The sequence below is a fragment of the Spermophilus citellus genome (assembly GCF_964194105.1).
Source record: "Spermophilus citellus genome assembly, chromosome: 10".
NCBI classification, from domain to species: Eukaryota; Metazoa; Chordata; class Mammalia; order Rodentia; family Sciuridae; genus Spermophilus; species Spermophilus citellus.
The window spans coordinates 87,297,986-87,316,756 of NC_138197.1; positions in this window are offsets into that span (position 1 = coordinate 87,297,986).

Below are 18,771 nucleotides of genomic sequence, written 5' to 3' on the forward strand. Positions count from 1 at the left end.
TCCATAAGAGTGTCCCCCACTTAAATTCCAATCACAAGTTCCAAGTTATGAGATATAATTCTGATTAACTGGCCATAATTCTAGAGTTCCCACAGTCCCTCCCCTCTAGTTCAATAATTTGCTATAATGGCTCACAGAACTCAGGGAAACACTTTACTTATGTTTACTCATTTATGAAAAATAAAATCACAAAGGATACAATGAACATCCAGATGAAAAGGTACATAGAGCAAGGTATGTGGAAAGAGGTATAGAACTTCCAGACCCTCCCTGGGAAGGCCACCTCTACCACGCGGCCTGCGCAGTGGTTTCATTAATGAGGTTCTAGGCATAAAGTTAGTTAGAAGAGATCGAAATAAAACACACAGACAGTTACCTTATTTATATTGCTAGGTCCGAGACGGCTCTCCTCTCTGGTTCTCACCTCTAGCCGCCCAGCAGGGCAGCGAGGATTACTCAGGGCTAGCAGGAGAGAGAGAGAGAGTGAACACGCCTGGAGTAGCCTTTTATTGGGGAACAAGAGATTCAGGGGAGAATTCCATCCAATGAAGGTTGAGGGGGGGCTGCACTCCAAGGTCAGGGTCAGTGATTGGGTCCCCGGGGTCAGTGGTCAGGCACACCCCCACACGGATGGGCTCTCTCATCAGGAAAGGGTCAGGAAAGCTTCGACATAGCCAAAGCGCCTCAGGCCCGTAACGGGAGCCACCCAATCATGTGTTAGAATGGCTTCCCACAGCCACCTGCCTGATAACCCCATGTGTTCAGTAGCCCAGAAGCAATCTGAACCCTATAGTTCAGGAACTGTCATGGGGCTATGTCAGAATATTGACTCAATAATCTATACCTATCTATCCATCTAACTATATTAGTTCTATTTCTCTGGAGAATTCAAACTAATAAATACTGACTAATACAGATATTGGTACTGAAAGTACTTTTAGAGGAACATAATTTTAAGGATGATTTTTCTGAATTGGTACTGTGGTTCCTGGAATTGATTTTTCTAATCTGATTAAAGATGCTAATGACTATTTTTAATAGTAAAGATAGCATTGATAACCATTCGCATGGTTTTTTATAGATATATGCAAAACACCTGCAATGGATATGCCTAATTGACCCTTTATAAAAAGCAAGGAGTTAGGAAGCTTTATTTATGATATTTTCCAACATTTTTGGAAAATTAATGAGTATAGCAACATTGGTTCATTATATCTAATGTTTCTAGGAAAAGCTGTGAAAGGAAAGAATGGGGCCAGGAGTTTAAATTTCCAGTTCAAATGACATACAAATGACCTAAGAACTTCTGTTTGCACCTTGAAGAAATGCCTTATCTCCTGAAGCTATAGAGCTGAAATTTCTGAAAATCAAATGCAGAACCTCATTGTGCAATGGCTGAATTACAATGCAAGTTGAATTCCCAGTCTTGAAGGATGTCTGCTATTAAAGTGAAGGAATTGATTGGGATACAAAAGAATCCTATAAGTTGTGATATGGATACGTGAAAATATGAAAATATCCTTGACAAAATTGGGGAATTTAGTCCCTAAATTCTAATAGGACTTTTTATTCCTGTAGAAGAGGTTCCCCCAACCCAAGTGACATTTAAATATCAGAGAGTGAGAAATCAATCCAACTAAAATTTAAAAAAACTTCTACCTCAGTGGAATCTCTAGAGGTCCCGTGACATGGTGGCATAAGAAGATATTCCTTCTAAGCTGAAGGATAATTTATTGTATCTTACAACAATCTTGTATCTTGTTTATCCTGCAACCTAGAAATAAGCACAATACCAAATGGGTATCTTCAGGTTTTGTAAGCAACATATCAAGTGTGTCACTCTGGCCCATTTCCTGAGTGATCTGAAAAGCTCCTAGTTTGGGGTGAGACCTGGAACAGGAAAAGTTTCTGCAATAGGTCCATACTGCTTAGCTCCTTGGGCCATATGGTCCAGCAGATACAATGGTACTTAAAGTGGCAGTGGCAGGGATACTGTTTGATGCCTTTGGCTAGTTTATATAGGTGAATCACAGTACAAAGCTTCATAATTTTGGAGCAAGTTTCTACCATCACCCACATATAACTATTCTTTGAGGAATAACTCTTTGCCTGCTATGGGGCCTTAGTAGAGACTAAATACTTGACCGTGAACTGCCAAGCTGACATGTGACTTGAACTTCCTATTATAAGCTTGCTATTATCTGATATACCAAGTCATAACAATACTCCATTATCACATCAAAGTGTGATCTATCTATTAGATAGATAGATAGATAGATAGATAGATAACCAGGGATGAACAAGCACTAAAGGTACAAGTAAGTTACATGAAGGGATAACCCAAATACCCATGGTCTTTACTTCTGCTACATTTCTCTCTCCCATCCTGCTTCTTTGCATCCTGAGAAGTTCCCTGTAATCAGTTGGCAGAGGAAGAGGATTGAACATGGTTTAAATGCAGTTGTGCACACTATGCAGGTACTATCCCCAAATGGAAAGATGCAGTACTATGTTCTCTCTCTGGAAATCTTCAAAGGATAGTGGTGAGGGAAAATCTCCTAGTGGGCAGAACTTTGGGCAGTGAACCTGGTTGTGCACATTGCTTGGAAGAAGAAATGACTAGACACACAATTTATTGGACTGTGGCCAATAATTTGACTGAAAGGTCAGAGACTTGAAAAGAACAAGATTAGAAAATTGATAACAAAGAAACCTGGAAAAGACTTGTGTGGATATACATGGTTTGTGAATATATGCATATGGCATGTGAATGCTTACAAAAGGGTAACCTTAAAGTTGGGTGTGGTGGCACATGCCTGTAATTCTAAGGGCTTGGGAGACTGTGAGACCGAAGGATTGCAAGTTCAAAGCCCTTTGCAACTTAGTGAGGCCCTGTCTCAAAATATAAAAAATAAAAAAAGGCTGAGGATGTGGCTCAGTGGTTAAGTTCCTCTGGGTTCAATCCCTGGTACAAAAAAAAAATGACCTTAGTAGAGAAGGATTTTAATAATCAAGTATATGGGACAACTTATCCTAAGGATACTGTCAGCTTCCTTCTCCAGCTACCCCAGTCACTACCCAATGGACTCATTAACAAAGCAGCCAGAGTGGCAGAGGTGGAGATTATACATGGATTTCAACTCACCAATGCCAACTTGGCTACAGTCATCACTGAGTGCCCAATCTGCCAACACAGATCCTCTAACATGGCACTATTCCCCGGGGCAATTGGCCAGGAATCTGGTGGCAGGTTGAGTATACTGGACAATGTCCAGCATGGAAGAAGCAACATTTTTCCTTCCTAGCGTATGCCCTCCTACATTTATATGCAAAATTTGCCTTCTCCACATGTAATGTTTCTAACAAAACTACAGTATAGACTCACAGAATGCCTTATTTACTATCATGGTATTATTCAACATTGATGCTGATCAAGGAACTTACTTCACAGCAAAAGAAGGGTCACAATGCCCATTCACTGTTCTTACACACCATGCTGGGGTCGCCAATTTGATAATGGCAAATTGGCTCCTTAAATACACAGTTGAACCATCAACTTGATGGTAGTGTGTTTCAGGGCTGGGTTAAGGTTCTACAGAATGTGCTCTGAATCAGCATCCAGTATATGGTGCTGTTCTTCTGATACCCAAGACTCACAAGTCCAGGAACTAAGGGCTGAAAATGGAAGTGATACCATTCACTATGAACCCTGGTAACTGTCTAGCAAAATTTTTATTTCCTGTTCCCATAACTTTATACTCTGCTGACCCAGAGGTCTTAGTTCAAGGGGGAGAGATTCCTTCCAGAAACACATCAATGATCCCATTGAACTGGAAGTTAAGCCACTTTGGGCTCATTCCTCTGAATTAACAGACCAAGAAGGGAGTCATGATGTTGCCTGGGGTGACAGCTCCCAACCACCAACAAGAAATTGGCCTATGGCTCCACAGTGGAGATAAAGAAGAGCTTATCTGCAATACAGAAGCTCCCTGGGGCTTGTCTCAGTGTTACAGTACCCTGTGATTAAGGTCAATAGAAAGCTACAAATTCAATGCAGGCAGGACTATGAATGGCACAAATCCTTCAGGAATGAAGATGTTGGTCACCCTCACCAGGTAAAGCTCCATGACTAGCTGAAATGCTTTTCTAAAGGCAAAGGGGGAAAAGAATGTATAGTAGATGAATGCGGTTATAAATACTAATTACTGCCACATGACCAGTTACACTAACAAGGACTATAATTGTCATAAGTACTGTATCCTTATTTTGAATATATTTTTGTGTGTATATAATAGATTTTTTTGTTTTCTTTCCTCTAATATTCCCTTATCTTATAATTTAAGATGATTTGACCTTAAATTTGTATGTAAGTATTGTTGATTTTACTCAAATCAACAAATCAAATCAAGGAAGAGTAAATATCCCTGTAGAATTTTACTTCCTTTTCTGGAGAAGTGGTTTGTGCACTTTTGGTTGTATACAGGATGGTTCTATCATGTTAGGTGAAACCATGATCTTTCTATAGTTATTATTCAGAGATTAAGTATGTTTAAAGATGTGCCTATATCTATATAAACTAACTTGGCAAGGCATGGACTTATAATCATTGATTTTATGTGTCAACTCAATTGGGCTAAGGGATACCCAGATAGCTAGGAAAATATTATTTTGGGGTGTTTTGGTGAGGGTATTTCTGGAAGAACTTAGCATTTGATCAGCAGACTGAGTGAAGATTGCTTTTACCAGTGTGGGTGGGCATCATTCAATCTGTGAGGTCTTGAATAGAGCAAAAAGGCAGACAAAGGGGAAACTTCCTTTCAGCTTGAGCTGAGACATCCATTTTCTCCTGCCTTCAGACATTGGCACTCCTGGTTCTCAGGTCTCTGGACTGGAACTGGCAATTACATCATCTGCGCCCCCCGCTTGTTTTAGTCCTTTCTGTTTGAACTGGAACTGTATCACCGGCTTTCCCAAGCCTGCAGTTTGCAGATAGCAGATCATGGGACTTCTCAGCTTCCATAATCACATGGATGAATCTATATAATAAATCTTTCTCTGTAACTATAGAAATATCCTATCCTATATTGATTCCGCTTCTCTGGAAAACCCTGACTAATATACATCTAATCCAGGAGGGAGTAGTCAGAAAAGATTGAGATCTCCCCAGTGAGACCTGAAGGAAAGGGAAGAATCCAGGAGAAGGGGTGGGGAAGTGTGCAGAACACATTTTGGTGAAGGAGGTAGCACATTCAAAGATCTGGAGCAATGTGACTCCTGCTTACCCCAGTTCTATGCTAAGGAATCCAGACTTCATCCTGAGAGCAGCAAGCAGGGAACCATGGGCCATTTAAGTGGACATATAACATGGCTAGATTTACATCTTAAAAAGAGCATTATTTCTGCTGATTCTCAAAGTGTGTGTTCAAAATAGGGAACACTGAATGAACCATTATTATCATCAAAATATTCTTCCTTTGTGCTTTGGGGGAAATTAGACCTGTGATATTTTTTTAAACTACACTGTCAACCAATGAGAACAGAAGTATTTAAGAGTTTTGAGTTTTCAAAATTAATTGTAATATGTTTACATTGGACACTAAAGAAAAATATTCCAAAAGCTTGCTGAGAAGGAAATGGAATACATTTACAACTTAAAGTGTTGGGAGACTTTATTGTTGCTTCATAAGTGTGCAGCATAAGCACACTTATGTATCCTGAAAGCATGTTTGAGGCATGTGACTAGAATTTACAATGAGGCAAATCTGTGTTCTTTAGGAGCTCTGGGTCTTTCCTGCCTGGGAAAGACAGCTGTCCTGTCATGTTGTCATTGGTGCAGCTGAGGTGTGGAGAGCAACCCTATGCTGTACTCTTCTATGTCCAGTGGTATCTTTAGAGACCTTGTACTGACCGTCATAATAAGTCTCTGGGGAAGAATATCCAGAATATCCTACTATGCCCTTCTGCCCTTTTTCTGATGTTGTATGATATCTAATCACTTCTGGAATTGGAGGGAGATGAAAGGCATTTTCATAAAAGCTTATGTTGCTTGGGGTTAAATTTTTGCATTCTCGAAGGATCTTCGTCTTCAAAGGTCGTTAAATTCTCAACAATGCTTTTGACTCTGCAAGACTGGATTTTCTTATCTTGCATTTCCTGCAGAACTTGAATAAAAAGTTATAAATACTCCAATTATTTGAGTGCTGCTTATTATCCTCTTAAAATAACAAAAACAAAAACAAAAAAACCCTGCAATAGTTAAGAAGATGAACTCAAAGATGATCGGTGTTCAAACAGCCACTGCAACTAACCAGGTGTGTTAACAAGTTATGTAACCTCTTTCTGTTTTAGTTTCTCCATTATTAATGGAAATAATCACATTCTCTTCCTTATAACACCATAGTCAGATACTACAGAAAAGCCCTTAGGACAATATCTGTACAGGGTGAACAGTTTGCAAATTGTTCCCCAGGGTTTTAAAGAAAAGTCAACATGAACATAAATTCCACAAAATGGGTAAATGCCAACTCTAGAGTTAATAATCAGATTGGACAGCTAATCGCTTCTTGTTTTAACACAACTTCTTTGATGGCACATACAACAGTGACTACAGCCCTGTCTAAAGCAGCACTAACAAATCAACAGCGAACAGAGGCCTTAATGTGGCCAATGTGTTGTCCACTTTGTTTTTGTTTTATAGTTGTTGCCACTAAAGTGGCAGATGTTTCTGTTGTATTTGGCTTTTGTCTTTTTTTCCCTGAGGTTTTATTTGTTCAAGTTCAGAAGCAACATGCTACGTTTTAATAATCTAGGGCCAAGAGTTGTAACTTCTTAACCCACCGGCAGATTTTAAAACAAATGCAGCAGTTCGTGGTGCTATCAAATTGACAGAGTAGAACTCAGACCCAGAAACAGCCAAGTGGCCTCAGCACGCCTCCTTTAAAGGCCCTATTTAAGACGCATTCAAATCCTGGATGCCTCTGACAAAAGTGAGCAGAGTCACCCAAAGATCATAACAGAACTCTCTGCCTTTATGGCATATCTCAACGTAGAGAACTTCCTTATAGAACCTCATGTATAGGGGTTCCACACCTTTGGAATTCAGCCCACAGGCTTAGTTTTGATAAATCAGGACTCGTGGGTCCTGTCCAAAGAATGTGAGAAATAAATGTTTTTATTTTGTTTCCTGTTCTTTTGAAGATGATATAAAGATGCTCCAGATTGGAAGCATGCCTCCTCCTTTAAAGAGTTTAATTCTGAAAATAGAGTTTAAATTGATGGCATTTCTACCTAATTTATTCATCAAATATTTATTGTGGGACTCTCAAGTCCCAGTCACTGTTCTGGGTATAAAACAACAGCAGCAGAACAAAGAGTGACAAAAGTCCCTGTTTTCAGAAAGCATATATTCTAGTGGAGGGAGACTTGTGTGGATATACATGGTTTGTGAGTAAACAAGTGAGTAAAGATATATTGCAGACAGCAGTAAGTATATAAAAAAATACAAATAGGCTTCACAATTATAAATACAGTGTCAGGGTTGAACTCACCTAAAAGGGGACCTGTAGGAGTGAGGCTTTCCAGGGGAAGAGCATTGCAGGGAATGAGATGAGTGCATGTGAGGGCATGTCTAGAGTGTTTGAGGTTCAGCAGCAAGGCCAGGATGGGTGAAAGGGTGAGCAAGGGAGGGTGGAACCAGACAGCATCAGAGAAGGACAGGAGCAGCAAGGAAATCATATAGGAGATTCCGGCTATTCCAGGCACTTTGGCTTTTACTTGGCTGATGGGAAACTAATGGAAAATTTTGAGATGAGGGTGACATAATCTTGTGTTTGAAAGAGATCTGTATGATTACTGTGTCAAGTTTAAAGGAGGCAATGGGGACCAAGTTAGGTGTCTATTTCTGTAATTCAGGAGAGTGTGCCTTTGATTGTGGAATATTAGTGACTGCAGTGAGAAATAGGTGACTTATGGATATTTTTGAGTGCAAAATTAACAATATTTGCAGATGAATGGGATGTGAGGTATAAAAGCAAGAGAGAAGTCAAGAATGTCTCAAAGGTGTTTGGCCTGAGTGATTGGAAGGCTGGAGACGTTATGTGCCACAGTCTGGCTGGGCACAAAATAACCGAGCCACCACAAAAGCCTTGTAGATTCAAACAGCAACTCTTTATTCCTGAACTCTCACCGGCACTCTACATGCATGTTCTGGGGAAAATCCACTACCTCCACCAGGCTCTGCGTACCAAAATACCCTCTGAATCCCGAGAGAGAACTCAAGGGAAACTCAAGGAGTGGGCGCCTGAGGCAGCAGGATATGCCCTATTCCCAGCAGGATCCACCTTAAACCTGGAACCACCCTAAACCCAGATCCGCCCTAAACCTGGATCCGCCCTAATCCCTGAGCAAGGTCACCTTTCATGCAATGTCACTGCGAATGACCTGGGTCCAAGGCAAGCCCATTTCCACAATGGAGAGTCCTCCCTCTAAGCAACATTGGGTAGGCTGACAAGGAAATTGCCATGCGTCATTCCTACTTGGCTAAGGCTCTCAGCAGCTATGTGCTGAAACACGAAACACACTGGGAAGAACAGGGAAGGAAGGGTAGAACTCATGCATTCAGTATTAGCTACATGGCATTCAGGATATTTATTAAACATCTAAATTGTGACACTGAATAAGCAGTTTGCTTTAAGATTCATCTGTGTCCTGAATGTATTCCTTTCAGCTGAGTGCTACTGTAGCACTGAGACACATGTGAATCACTGCTTGATCCAAACCATGCTTATGAAATTCTACATGAAGTTGAGGACCTTAACTACTTTCAGAAAAAAGAAAAGAAAATTAATAACTGTAAGAATATCACTTATGTGCTTAAATGTATAAAGAGTCCCAAATTAGAGCTAACTATCTACAGTAACTTTGTATTAGGTCACCAAAGGGCAGAACAGTGCATATATCACTGTATTAGCTTTTGTATAGGCAGTGGTCTTAGTGTCTGAACATTTTGGTTCTAAGTAGAAACTGATTTGATTTTCAAGTACAAGAGGAAAACAATGTTTCTTGTGCCAGATATGTATCTATGCACAAAACTAGTTGGAAAGGTCTCGGCATGAATACCCAAATCACAATTGACTTCTGTTCATTGTGACAGTAGTATCAAGAAATGGAATATAAGTGATAAAAAGGAAGAAGAGCAAGAATAAATTTAAAACCATAGAGTAGGTGACAAGGGCATTTCAGGAAATACAAAATTCATTGTAGGTTTTTACTAAAGTGCCTGGTGGAGAAAGGCAGGTACTGTTGATAGGTAAAGTTAGCCTAAGACACACACAATAACAGGAAGTGGTAAGGACTGCGGTGATCTGTAGGGCGCAAGGTTGAGGTGGGGGTTGAGGGGTGCAAGAAGGTGGAAGGGAGGGGAGGGTCCTTCACTGCCTTGCAAGACTGAAAGGGAGGACAGCACAGCTAGATTTTTGCCTTATTTCCAGAAAAGCCAAAATTGATATTTATATTAAGTCTCACTTTCAAAATATTGGCATTGAGTTCACATTTTCAAAAGCCTTTTATAAGGCAAAGAAAACTTATTTATAAGCTTGCTTTGGGTCTATAACTTCTAACTTTGCCATTTGCACACAATTTTAATTATTAACTAACTGAACCATTAAGTTCCTACATAATTATGACAATTACTTCTCCTACACAGGGGAAGCCATTCTTTTTGGTATATGATCTGAAATTTCTGTTTCAATATATAGAAGTCTTACTATTCAAAGACAAAAGTGCAAAAGCAAAATAATAATAGGAAAAAACAAGTCCTTTTTTCAGAATTTAAAAAAGACAGTTATCAATGGTTATTATTTTTTTGCATAAATCTTCTCAAATTTAAGTTGTCAGCATTAAATTGAATATGATGTGGAATAAAATAGAGTCATGTTCTGCTGCTTCCAAATAGGTTGATATTTTGTAAGACTCTCCTAGAATCTTTTTGGAAAAGACGTTTGACCTTGGAAATTACACAGACTAATGGAAAAAGACTGGCTCTGTCTGAAATAAACACATGGAAAAATTTTCAACATGACTCTATTTTTCATAGTTTTTCCTAGTAACTAATTTTCTCTATCACTCTATCTGGAAATTTTCATTGATAAGCAAGAGTTTGGGAAGTATTGGATCAATTTAGCAGAACAATGATACTCAACTCATGTTGATATGCTAAGCAGGCTGCTGGACCCTGGTTCAGGCACTGTGATGGGAGAAGGATCTAGGAAGAGACATATCTTCCAGAGAACTTTCTGAGAGTTTCTTGCTCTGTGTGATTTCATTTCCACATATACCCATAGATTTAAAGGAGGTGGGTCTCCATTTCCCTCTTCTAAAATAATTGAGAGTAAAGAAGAAACACAAATGGCCAAGAAATACATGGGAAAAAAAAGTTCAACATCATTAGCAATTAGGGAAATGCAAATCAGAACTAACACTGAAATTTCATCTCACACCACTCAGAATGGCAGTCATCAAGAATAATACTAAAAGCTGGAGAGGATGTAGGAAAAAAAGGAACACTTTTACTCTGTTGGTGGGGCTGTAAATCAGTCCAACCACTATGGAAATCATTATGGAGTTTCCTCAAAAGACTAGGCATGGAACCACCATATGACCCAGCTATTCTACTCCTCAGTATTCATCCTGAAGACTTAATCTTATTACAGTTATACATGGATACCCATGTCTATGGGACCACAATTCACAATAGCCAAACTATGGAACCAACCTAGGTATCCATAAACAGATGAATGAATAAAGAAAATATGGTATATATACACAATGAAATTTTATTCAGCCATAAAGAAAAATGAAATTTTGGCATTTATAGGAAAATGGATGAAAGTAGAGACCGCCATATTAAGTGAAATTAATCAAACTCAGAAGGTCAGGGGTTGTATGTTTTCTCTCATGTGTAGTTGCTAGAGAGGAAAAGGAAAAGAATGGTGGGGGTGAATCACCTAAAAATTGCTGGCTGTGATGCTCTATGGCTTGAAGCTGCTATGCCTTTTGGATTCTTGCATACTTTTGGAAACTTCTCAGTCTCTTTATGAAGTGCGAATTATCAAGGGACCTTTTACTAGTACCCTCCCACCTCTCCCGATTTATTAAAGCTAATAGACAATTGCCTGGGAATCCAGACTTCCAGGTTTACTAGAAAAGTATATAAAATAGTATTTACTTGTGTGTAGTATATACTTTCTATGTGCTAGGTTCTGTTCTGTGCATTTAAAGTACATCATCTTATTTAATTTTATAGGAACCCTAATGGAGATAGTACTTTATGGATTAGAAAACTGATACAGAGAGGTTGAGACATTTACCAGTGGTCACACAATGAGTACACAGCAGAGCTTCGATTGGTACTAGGCCATCTGACCCTTGTACCATGTTGTGGATTGTTTTTGAACAAAAGTTTTGAATAATTCTTCTATCAATTAAATGTCTGGATTATATGCTGCATGTGTTTTGCTACACCAGTTGTGTATATGTAGAATAAGACATTCCTTTCTTCTGCTGTGTTCTAGATTGTTGACATTACCACTTGAAAGTCATCATCATAATATTTTAAATGTAGGAAAACATTTCCATGTCATTTTCTCAAGATCAGTTTATATATGGTCCCTTAAGGCACAAACCAAAATTTCATCAGTTTCTTTAGGGAATTCTAAAAGTCTTCTATTGCTTGAGATGGAAATAAAAATCAACTTGGGGTTTAGAGAGATGAAGGACAATTTTAGTTCCCAGTTCCCCACTCCTGCTTCATAGATAATGCCAAATCTTATCAGGAAAATTTTTAATGATGGAAATGATCACTGGAATACTACGGAAGAGAAAGAGAGATAAGAAAAACTTGACTCAAAGGCAAGCTGATGAACAGGTACAGTTGTCAACCCTTCAATTCAGTAGGCATTACGTCAACTTTGAGGAGATTTATTGACATAGGGTAGGAAGTCATAAGCTGCTCTTGAAAATTTGATCTTGAGCTGTGGTGGGCCCTGCTGCAGAGCTGGCTAGCCATATATGCTTTCAGTGATTTCTTGGGCACTTTGTAAGACCTTGCAGGATTTCAGAAAATCAGTGTTTCATAACAATCCCTTTAGACACCCTTCAGTGCCAGTTACTCCATGGAAAAGTCCTTTTATGAATTAAAAAATGGAGTCCTTCTCTTTTCCATTTCTTTTTTGAGGACCATTGTATTATTTTCTTCTTGTGAAATAACTGGATTCTACCACGCGGCCTGTGCAGTGGTTTCATTAATGAGGTTCTAGGCATAAAGTTAGTTAGTAGAGATTGAAATAAAACACACAAACCAGTTACCTTATTTCTATTGCTAGGTCCGAGACGGCTCACCTCCCTGGTTCCCGCCTCCAGCCGCCCAGCAGGGCAGCGAGGATTACTCTGGGCTAGCAGGAGAGAGAGAGAGCGAACACGCCTGGGAGTAGCCTTTTATTTGGGGAACAAGAGATTCAGGGGAGAATTCCATCCAATGAAGGTTGAGGGGGGGCTGCACTCCAAGGTCAGGGTCAGTGATTGGGTCCCTGGGGTCAGTGGTCAGGCACACCCCCACACGGATGGGCTCTCTCATCAGGAAAGGGTCGGGAAAGCTCCGACACAGCCAGAGCGCCTCAGGCCCTTAACAGGAGTCACCCAATCACGTGTCAGAATGGCCCCCCACACTGGATTATAGCTGTTCAGTCATCTAATGGGATCTGTGTTCTCAACTTACAACAACTTTACATAAAGGCTGCTTTCATAAAAAAAAAAAAGTGTTGATTTTTCATTTCTCAAGGAAGAAAAACTCAAGCAAGACCATGGCATAAAGATTTTTTTGTTTGTTTCAAATATCTGAAATATGCAATAATGTCTTGGCCTTGGATCATCTTTCTCTACCAGGTTAGCTCATTCGTCCACGTGCCCATTTGCAAATATGATGGTGCTTGAGTGAGTCTCAGCAGGAATATGCAATTCTAGTCTAGCTCACATGCCTGACATAGTATTTCTTTGCATAAATTCTTTGAGTTTTCACGTTTTCCCAGCTGCTGTCTTGATAGCTGCATCATTAGAAGAAGCAATTCTGTTCAAGAGATAGGCACATAAGGAAAAGCAAAATAAGTACCAAGTTGGGAAACAGCACCACAGAAACAGGCCTTCACTAAAAGAGGAAGAGCCCCTGGTTTCTGCTTGGATCAGCCATGCTGATGCAGCTCTGTATTGAAGGGACTCCTTCTCTTTTCCACTTCTCAGCCTTGGGGGAAGTGCAAAAGTATCACCAGAGAAACTGTAAGTGCCCCTGCAAGGTCAGATGAAAATGTGTGGCCAGAGAGTAGAAGACAGTGACCTGACCAACCTCCATGCCCTATAGCATAATGCAATCTGTTCTGGCTAAGGAGCCCCTAGATAATGTAAGCGTCAGGTATAAAGATGTGCATTATAAGAAAATAGCTTGTCTGCAGCATTTCAGTGATATTTCTTTCTAAGTTTTGTTTTCACCTTTATCTCATGCATGGCCTTACCTCACATTTTACCATGTTCCTCTTATAAAAATTTTTAAAGATTCTCTCATTTTATTCTCTCTTATTCTTGTTCTCTCTCCACACCAATTTTCTTGCTCTTCATTCTGTCTAGCACACCATGATTTATTTATCCATTCCTATTCTATTAGAACATTATTCTCTCCAGTCCGCCAGTTACTTTATTTTTTGTTCCTTCCAGGTTATAATAAAATTGCTTTTTTCCCTTTTCTCTAAAAAGGAATGATCACTTAACAAATTCCCTCTTACTCTCTTCTTCATATCCGTTATTATCTGCCCATCAGTAGTTCATTATGTCCTGGCTAATTTTTATTATCTGTGCCAGTTGAAGAGGCTGATCAAGGGCCATTCATCTGCACACGTGCTAAGCACAAGTGTTTGCTCTAGAGTTTTTGTATTTCAGAACCTTTGTTGGAGAATACTGCTGTGTGAACAATGAATCGATCCAGTACCATCTTATGAGAGATACAAAAAGCACAAGGTATTGTCTATAATAATATTTAAAGAGGCTTTTCATCAAAGATATTTTCTAAAAATAGTCCAGGACTATTTAACAACAATTACCCAACCTAAATGAACCAATATATGGTCAATCTGGTCTTTAACTTGAATAAGAGTATAGATATGGCTAAACGTCTGATTTAAGTAAAAGCAATTCTCTCAGGTCCTAGGGAAATATGAATTACCCTAGGGGGTAGTCATGTTTAGAAGAACCCCCACTTCAACTGCCATGGACACTTCTTTTTGTTGTTGTTGTTCTTTTTCCATTCCCCTGAGGCAAAGGGGGCAGATTAGCTATAATAAAACAAAGAGAAAACAATAAAATTGTATTTAATTTTTTTTGTGAATCTGGCCAAGTTTATTCTTAAAGACCAGACTATAATCATTCCTGTGGCCACAAGAATTTTCTCCCCAAATCCCACAATATCAAAACTTGATCATCCTATGGTATATGTTTTTATAAGTACCTAAAGGAAATTTTGTAATAATCTAATTTGGGAGAGGAAAAAAAAAAAGAAAATTTTGTTGGTAGTCAACAAATATGAATTCTAAATCCACTCCTATCTATTGCAGGTCACTTAATTCTTCATCTCACAGTTCTTATTTACAAAGTAAGCTTGCCCTGGGTCATAGACTGCTGAGGTTGACTGCAGGAACATGAGGGGCTTTACCAAAGAGTTCATTTTGCGATGTGAAAAGTTATTGGTGGTGATAATGACATTGAGAGGATTATGGTACTGCTCTGCCTGGTCAAATCTCTACTTAGTGCCCCAAACAGCAACTGCACAGATTCTAAAGCTAGACCATTTGCATTGACATTTATTTGTGTTATGACTTTGGGTAAGTTGGTTAACCTGTCTGTGCTTCAATTTCCTTGTCTCTAAGATAGGACTAATAGTACCTACTGTACAAGATAGAGAATTATATGTGTTTACATGAGTAGAGTCTCTAGAACTTTACCTGACGCAATAAGCACCACACATAAATGTCAGTTATTACTTTGAGAGGTCTCAGGCAGGTAAAGGTGTTAGTGAAGACACTATTACTCTTTGGGAGGATTCCTTAGCCTTGATTCCTGCTATACCTGTTCCATCTAGCCCAAGTCTAGAAATCCCTCAGACCAGGCATAGTTTAGCAGAGCTACACTGATCTGGACTTTTCTGAACTTTCCTCGTAAAAGATCTATATCTTAACATAGAATAAAATTTATGTCCTGTTTTTGTCCCACAGAAGCCTAGAGCTGGAGGGCCTAAATATGTAAGGATGGCTCACAACCCCAAACTGTATGGAGTTAGGGTTAGACACCTAGCCAGCATAAAAAGCAGGGGGTGGGATACACAGCCAGGGAGATAAACAGCCCCCAATCATTGCCAAAGACTCCTTTGATCTCTTGCTGGTACCTTCCATTGGCCAAATCCAGAAAAGGCAGGTGGGTAAGAAAACCCCCTGCTTCTGTCTGTAAAGCCTCCTGTGGCACAGAGTGGGATGAAAGAGTAGAGAGTAGATCTGGGGGGCAAAAAGAAAGCACGCTGCACATGACCTTCACTGGGCTGTGGACATGTTCCCTGTACTATTGGGTTAGTATGTTTTCCCTCGCTGCGACGGAATACCCAAGACAAATAACTTAGGAGGAGAAAAGTTTTATTTAGGTTCATGGCTTCAGAGGTTTCAGACCATGGTTGGTTGGCCCATTGCTTTTGGGTCTGTGCTGAGGCAGCAGATCATGGTGGGGAGCAGCTGGTAGGGCAAAGCTGCTCATTTCGTGGCTGCCTGAAGGCAAACAGCAAAGGGCTGGAAGCCCAATATCTGCTCTAAGGACATACCCCAAATCATATAACTTCCTTTCACTAAGCCCCACCTCCTAAAATTTCTGCCACATTCCCCAGTGCTACAGGCTAGCAACCAAGTCCTTCGTGGGCCTCTGGGGGGCATTCAAGACCAAAATACAGCACCTACTTTCTAGTTTTCAACACTAATCCTGTCTTTGGAATGCAGCTGGAAAAAAACAAAACAAAACAAACAAACAAACAAACAAAAAACCAAAAGCAGATGAACTGGTCTCAAGAAATGATGGAATAATTCACTGACATTTCCAAATATTTAACTTACTATAGGAAACAAATGCACCCTCTTGCATTTCCAGATAAAACTTAAGTTAATTCCTAATCTGACTTTTGCACTTAGTTTGAAGGAAACTGGCTCTGTAAGTGTGCTGACCAAAATACAGCCAATCTGCCTGGACACTTTAGATCACCAACTTTATAGTACAGAAATCTTTTAGACTTACACATCAGGAGTGGCCATGGATCTACCCTCCAGAGGCAAGATGCCATTGGCCACTGGGTTCTGACATCTCTGCCTTCTACATCTGAGGGGTTTACATTAAGGGACCCTAGGCCACGAAATCTTCATGTTCTCTAAGGGGTGTGGAAGGTACCATTAATTAATAGTGTTCTCCTAAAAAGCATTAGACTCACATTACCCAGAGTCTGTGTTCCCCTAACACAGCCAGTTCCTTAGCAATTTACTTAGTTGCTATAAAAGTCCTTGTACTTTGTTTCTACATTTCCAGATAAAATTTAAGTTAATTCCTAATATGACTCTATTCAGACCTATGTAGACTCCTTATCATCACCTTGGCAGGTAGGATGTCAATATAGACCCTTCAGATAACTAACCTTCTAGCAGGACAGAAATCTCTTCTGGACTTCCATGCCAGCTGTGGCCATGAGGCAAGGGTAGATACCACTGGCCATTGGTTTTGAACTCTATGCCTCCTCTCTCTGAGGGGTTTCCATTAATAGACACTAGGCTATAAAGCTTGGGAGGGACACAAAACATTCAGACCATAGGACCCCACTATTAATAGTTAGATGCTTATATTTTTTATTGCTTAAATTAATAAAAGAAAAAGTTGTATTAGATTGCCAGACTGAAGCCTAGCCCACTACATCTGATGATTCATTATATCTCCTAGGCCTAGACATACTAAATTCTTTGTAAATGTTTTGGGGATAAGGGAATTAAATGAGTGAGTGTAGTTTGAAGCCAGTAATTTTCTTGTTCGTTTCCAATTTTCTCTGTGATCAGTACTTTCCTTAGTGAAAAATCAATGTCCTTTCACAAGTCTCAATTCTGAGTTTCCCTAAGTTTCTTTCTCTCTACTTCTGCTAATTCCTGCCTACCTACTTACTATTTGAATCTGGATTTCATAAACATTACAGAACAGATACAGGATTTACAACAGGCAAGAACCAAAGAGCAGACTTACTAACTGAATGGAGCTCTCAAGGGGGTTTCTATTTAAAGACAAATCATTTCTGGTTATTTAGCAATTATGAAGATTAAACATGGTAATATTTTTGAGAGCACTTTATAAAGAGATAGTGTACTATGCAATTATATTATACAGTATACTATGCAATCATAAGTGTAGATTATAATAATACAGTTTGAGGAAAATAACTCCCAGAATTTACCCAGTTCACTCTTCCCTAAATGCCCAAGAACATTTGTATATCTTTCTACTAGATATTAATTCAGGCTGAGGTCAAGAAATCCAAGCAATGGTTAATACTAGTTTAGAAGTCAGCAATAATTAATATAATTTTTAAAGGTATGCTATTATAATAAAAATACTTAAGAACTAGGAGGCTGAGGCAGGAGGATTGCAAGTTGAAGGCCAGCTTCAGAAACTTAGCAAGGTCCTGTATCAAAATAAAAAAATAAAAGGACTGAGGATGAAGTTCACTGATAAAGGGTCTGTGGGTTTCATCTTAAGTACTAAAAAAAAAAAAAGGTTAACAATTGGGTTAACTGCCAATTTTCATTATGTTCGGTAAGTAAATAAATAAAATTGAAATTATTCTTGTAATTTAATGAAACAACATACCAAGAAAAGTTTCCTAAACAACATGTCTCATGTCTCTTTTAACTTAGTGATTCTTCTTCTTTTTTTTTTTTTTTTTTTTTTTTTTTTTTTTTTAATACCAGGGATTGGACACAGGGGCACTTTACCACTAAGCCACATCTCCAGTCCTTTTGATTTTATTTTTTGAATTTTGAGACAGGGTCTTGCTAAGTTGCTGATGCTGGTCTTGAAGAGTGTACCACCATGCCAGACTTAATTAGTGATTCTTTATGTTTGCAAAAAATAAAACTTCATGTTTTTTTCTACACGTTTAATATACAAATTAATATTATTAATTTAAAAATCAAAGTAATCAAACACTACTAGTAATTAGTGTTTTTCTTATTCATGAAAAAGCAGTATACTCAGCTTCCATTGAGGTATTGTACAGATAACCTGCATACAAATGTCAGTTCATATTAAAATTTATTTATTTAATTTTTAAAATTTGAACATCAGTAATATGGAATACTCATTTTTAAAAAGAGGAAAACAGGGGCTCGGGCTATATGTAGATCAGGGGTAGAGCACCTGCCTCACATGTGTGAGGCATTGGGTTTGATCCTCAGTACCACATATAAATAAATAAAAAATATTGTGTCCATCTACAACTAAAAAATATTTTTTTAAAAAAAGGAAAACAGTATAAATATAATTATTTTTGAAAGGAGGAAGAAAGAACTTTCTTGAAATTGTAAGGTGGTATGATAGCAAGCATAGTGGATAGCAGACCAGAGGTGAGGAAACCAGTCCTAGTTTCATTCTGCTACTTAGTAAACATTT